General features: G+C 40.3%; 1 protein-coding gene across 2 annotated transcripts in view; it reads right to left on the bottom strand.

Moving 5' to 3' along the window:
* The window catches only part of GRIA4 (glutamate receptor, ionotropic, AMPA 4), a 217,047-nt gene that overhangs the window by 10,874 nt on the left and 200,173 nt on the right, over window positions 1–6,000 (bottom strand). The window lies entirely within an intron of this gene.

The following is a 6,000-nucleotide window of genomic DNA, read 5'->3' as shown; positions in this document are numbered from 1 at the left end:
GTGTGCATGAAAATACAATATATATCAGAGAAGGAGTAGAAAAACAGAAATGGCGTGTGATAGATGGCCTTCTGGTGATGTCATGCGAGATAGGAACTGATCCTGGGTGTGCCAGTAGATTCCTGTGGAAAAATTAGTCTCTCATAATACACCATAAGCCATACATTGGTAAAATGTTAAGCCATGAATTCAAGGTTCAAGAAATAAATAAATAAGCCAGTGCAAGCATTAATTAGTACAGTGTAACTGGACCTACTAAAAATGTTACTATGAAAAAGAAAGGGGGTTGTATTTATACTCTGTAACTGGTTTAACTGGAAACGTCCAAAAGGTTGTGTATGAATATATTTGTGCATGTTTGAATATATTTATTTAACATACATATAAAAGCTCCTGAACCTCATTTGTTACTATTAACTTCAGGGATCCTGTTTTTTTATACATTCTGCTTACTCTTTGTCTACAGACATAAAAATACACACATATTCACCTCCCCTCAGATTTTCCACCCAGAAGTTATCCCCAAGCTTGGCTACCTGCCTGCTTCCCTGCAGTTAAGGGATAAAATTGGGTACTTCCAAAAGGTGGGTTTAGATATCTGTTAAGAAAGGAGGAAGCATGCTGTTGAGATGCCTTCTTATCATAGAATCATACACTGGTTTAGATTGGAAAGAACCTTAAAGCTCACCCAGTTCCAACCCCCCTGCCACAGGCAGGGACATATCCCAGTAGACCAGGCTGCTCAAACCCCCATCCAACCTGGCCTTGAACACTTTCAGAGAGGGAACATCCAGAAATCCTATTGGCAACCAGTGACAGTATCTCACCACCCCCACAGGAAAGAATTTCTTCTTAATGTCTAATTTCTTCCTAGTATCTCTTTTCATTTACTACTGAGGTGTCCCTGCAAACTTACAATTTTTGACAGCTATAGTTGGGTGACAGGATTCCCAGGTGATCACTCTCAAGTGATCCCTTTATGTAAAGGAAATGCTTCATCCACCTTCCAAATCTCACACCTTTAATTCATATGGAATATGCTGCATCCAGAACAGAAACCACCTATTTCTTGATATTTTTCTGTACTGAAACTTACATTTTGTCTTCAGGCTTCCTGGCAATAGGTTGCACACATTGATAGTGGTTTATGAGAGTCCCACAGCTGTGAAATGAGTGGGTAGCAGTTTGGGATTCTGGCAAGTTACCTGTCAATATGATTCTTTGCTTCTAGTACAAGTGTAAAATAATCAATATTATTTGTATAGTCATTGTCTGTAACATGTCATGCGCTGGCACTGAGCCACTTTTCAGTGCTCCTAAATCCCAGCAGTGTAACAGGGCTGGTTATGACATAGGGACATACAGATACTTCTCTCACTTGGAAAACCAGAAGTCTGTGGATTTGTTGCAGATTAAACTGATTAAATTGTTAATTAAAATTATATATTAACTATTAAGAACAGCAGCAAACTGGGACAAGCCAGCAAACAGACGTCTCCCAGACCTTTGCTTGTTTGTCAGCATTAACAATTTAGATCCATAAAGTCTGAAACAGGCAGGTTTTCTTTGCAGCTGTAATGCTTTTACAGCTCTTTGCAATACTTTCTGCATTGTCTCTGCAAGGAAGCTCACAGGTTTTCCTTTGGAAAAAGCAATCAATTTCATGCTTAAAATTGCCATGCTGTCCTCAAGACATAGCAGAATGCAATGGCAATGGCCAGCAGAGATGAGGCAATTCCCACTTTTCACTGCAAATACAACCAGTGATGAGTCTGAAGCCAGGCTCTTGTTTCTCTTCTCCACTATTGTCATTCACATTTCCCCTCTAGCAGTCCAAGGCACCCTGGACTAGGCTTAAAAATATTTCACACTTTCAGAACAGGATTTTTGTCACACTTTAAATCAGCCAGCTGTGATGGGAAACATATAATCTGTTACGAGAAGCCCAGACTGAGGGGCTGCAAAGTGGAAAAGAAACATTTTGCAAGCACAGTAAGGGATTGCAGGTGTAGTGACTTTTCACATATTTTAGACTATCTTGTTTGGGGCATTTTTATTTTTTTTTAATTTTATTTTTTTAGTAGATTTTCAGCAGGGAGATAAATGCCCAAATCTCCTTGGCTTTCAGGACAAGCTGCATATCTAGGCACCTTGCATTTCTTTTAACGGGTGCAAATTGGAGCATAGGAGGTTCCACGTAAATGTGAGAAAAAACTTCTTTACTGTGAGAGTGACAGAGCCCTGGAACAGGCTGCCCAGTGAGGTTGTGGAGTCTCCTCTGGAGGCATTCAAAACTTGCCTGGACACGTTCCTGTGTGACGTGCTCTAGGTGACCCTGCTCTGGCAGGGGGGTTGGACTAGATGATCTTTTGAGGTCCTTTCCAATCCCTATGATTCTGTGATTCTGGGAAAATGTCCTCTCCAAATAAAGATAATTTTGACCATGTCAGTCACAAATTTGAACACTACAACTTGTTACAATGCTGCTTACATAATCGGTTGCTGAATAGTCCCACCAACATTAAAGGCAACAGGAACTAAAAATCAGTATTGTCTGCTGTATATGAGCAAGAGTGATGTATTTAATTAATATACAGAGGATAAATCCAGCATGTAGAATTAAATTTCCCACCAAATTCGATCTTGCATGCTCAATATTTCAATATAAAAATATTATAGATTGTTTCTTTCAAGCTGTTTACTGATTCCTGAATTACTAATGTTGGGCTAAATCTTCAGTTGGAGTAAACTGGCAGAGTTTGTGAAAAATCTGTAGTTTTTCCATTGTATAGCTGCTGAGAATCTCTCTGATATACATATAAATACATGTAGGGATAATTTATTAAAAATAATAGCTAATATCCCATTTTATATATGGAGAATAATCTAGACACAGTGCAAAGCTAATGTGTGACAGCACAGGAGACCCTGCTTTTCACCCACGTTCTGGTCACGGGTGGCAGAGACCAACCTGGGTGCAGGGACACTGGTTTCCTACCTTTTCATGTTCTCAGTCCTTATACTTGCCCTCTTGGCTTCTTACTCATTTCATTCTACTCTGTCATCAATCACTTGCTGTTGGAAGGGTGAGTTTTAAGAGTTTCAGACCTGATCTTGTGCCAGCAACATCAGTGAAATCACAATGCTTTAAAATGGCATTAATGAAGTTCTGAGTTAGTTGTGTTCAGAACAAATGTGCAGTTACAACATTTAAATTAAAATACTGAGTGATTCTGAAACCAATATAGAATTCTGGTAAATAGGGCTTTTAAAAATGCAATCATGAATACGCTTTAGGAGCATTTTCATTACCAACTGATGACTGAGTCACTAATTAAATGTAAGGTCAGTCTCATCCACTGAATGAAAAACAAGGGCAATCACATTCTCCTGAGGGCTGCCAGCAGAGACCGGAGGAGAGCTCCATCAGCACAGCTTCTTTCCACTCACACTTTTATAAAAACAATGGACCCAGGTGGCAGAAACTGTGTTTAAATATCTTCCCATCCATCACATGAAAAGTTGATGGCATACAGTTAAGTTCTGGGATAATACATTCAAAAGCACTCAAATGACCTGGGGACCTTAGTTTTATCTTAAAACATGACTTAATGACTGAGGCCACCAAACCATGGGAGGTTCACATAGGGCAACTCTCTGTAGAAACTTTCTGAAATTTGGAAGATTGTTCCTTAAAAGGAACAATAAATGGGGAGGCTAGAGGTGACCTTTTAAGAGTACAGAATGGAGCTTGTTTTACAGAACACAAAGCTTTGGAGAACTGCTGAGCTCTCCCCAGTTTCTATAGGGCCTCTGTACTATCATGAAGGGTCATTCTGCATCCAGACTCACATTTTCTGACAAGCGGATCTCAAATAGAAACAACACAGTTATCAGTCAAGTCGTAGGTGCTGTATTTCTTTTAGGAGAAAAGAGATGTTCTTATTTTCCCTCATTACAGAACGAAGCCTTGTAATTTGGACTAGAGCTGCTAACAGAGCTCAGAGCTTGTTCTTTTAAAATTCATGAAATAAAAAGGAGTATTAGGTAGAGATGCTTCAGAGCTTAGCTCAGGACTTGTTGGTAGCTGTCAGGTTTACAATGACAGTGCACGGTGTCCTGGTTATTCCACTAATGATCATTTGCTAGCATATAAAATATTTAGAATGCCAATAATTCGATAGAAATTGTCTTACTGACTTTAATTTATTAGAACCTACAAGACTATTTCTGAACAAGGAAATGGATTTTGTAGATGATAAATGGCTAACTGACATTTTGGGGAGTCAGTGTAATTCTGGTTTAAAAACCAGGACCAGATGCTTCTGCAATGCAGAATTTGAGAGGCAAGGTATTGCCTGCTCATGTCCATGATGTATCTAGGTCCTACTGAACAGGGGCAGTGAGGGGGCATGACAGAACTGGGGTTTTCTCTCTACATACACAGTCTGTATGCACACAGACTGCTTACTCACTGCTGTGCCTGGAAAAAGTGTGCAAGAAACAGGCCTGAGGCTAGATGAATGCTCCTGGCAGGCTGTATATAGCCCTTGGACCACAGGTTGAGCTCCATCATGTTCCCCATCCTTTGCTAACACTGCTTTCCTCACCATAGTTTTTATTCATCCTGAACTTCCCCTGACATCTATTTTTAGTTCCCATTGTCACTGTGTTCCTATCTCCCTCCTGCATTCACAGATCCTCCCTCTTTCTCTGTGGACTGCACTCCTTGCCTTTCTTTTGCCATTTTTTCTTCCACTCCTTTGTCTGTCCTGTGCCATCACACCGAGTTTGCTCCTTCAGTGCCTTCCAGACATTTTCCTTGGTGAAGCTCTGCGTGTCCCTGTACCATGTTCTGCACCTCCTTTCTTTGAGACTCAAAGCACCAGTGGTTGGTAATCAGGGAAAGTGAAAAGCATCCCTACTTTGTTACCTAGCTTTTATCCCACCTTTCAACCACAGCAGGTTTGTGAGGAGTGTTTTCTAAGAAAATTGAGGTATTTTAATGATGTGACTCCCTGCAGGCAACATTTAAAAAAATTAAATGAACACCCATCCCCCAATAATGCAAAAGCTCAAGCTTGGGTGGAGCATATAATAGTAGCAACATGGGAAATTTATGGTTTACTTGTCGACTTTCTTACAAGAAGTTGGTGTCTGCTCCACTTGCAGGTAAATGCTATCAGGCCTAATACGCTGAAGCACTTTGGAAGAGAAAATAGGGACCATTTTTGAAACTGTGACTGCTGGCGAGCAGAGCAGTGGGGAGAAAATAGGCAGAGCAGCAGGATTGAAGGCAAAATGAAGAGGATTAGGACACCAGTTCTGGGTGAGTGCAGAACAGCCCAAGGGATGGTCCCTGAGGCCAGGACACAACATGAAAGAGGAGAAGGACTAAAGCAGGAGAGAAAATAGTAAGAAAAAAATATATGTAGGCAACTGTCAAGAGAGCTACATAAACTGTGTATGATAAATCAGTCAAATTTGAACATCTATATCTCACTAGCTCTGTGCCTGCACAGTTACTTGTTCTGCATTCTCTTATATATTGTTCATGCACAAGCACATAAATAAATGTTATTAAATGCTGCCTGGCATGGAAAGGGTATTTTTAATATCCTCATCCTCCCCCACTTCAACATATTCCACTTCCTGCTTCTTTTCAGCACAAGTTTCCCAAAGCTGTGAGGATGCAAGGAAGTAGTGGCACCGATCATGTGGCAGATATGAAAATGCAGGAAGAAAAAGAAGCTGTTACCACTTCAGCCTAAAATTCAGCTTAAAATTCCTGCCTGATAAATTCTGATGGATTCTGCCTATCCATTGTGGATTTCAGTTGGCTGGTAAGATATGATAAAATGTCAGTGTGCAAACATTTTAGCTGAAGTTTGACCTCTTATTTTGGATAGTCATGTGAAAATTGTAATTTGCACGAGTATGGTTTGTGTCAATGGTGGTTCCCTGAGCCTGGACCATGCATGAGATTTTAGCTAGCAGGAG

The sequence above is a fragment of the Chaetura pelagica genome, unplaced genomic scaffold, assembly GCF_000747805.2.
Source record: "Chaetura pelagica isolate M959 unplaced genomic scaffold, ChaPel_1.0 scaffold85, whole genome shotgun sequence".
NCBI classification, from domain to species: Eukaryota; Metazoa; Chordata; class Aves; order Apodiformes; family Apodidae; genus Chaetura; species Chaetura pelagica.
The sequence above is the reverse complement of the archived record's forward strand: the minus strand, read 5'-3'. Positions and strand labels throughout refer to the sequence as shown.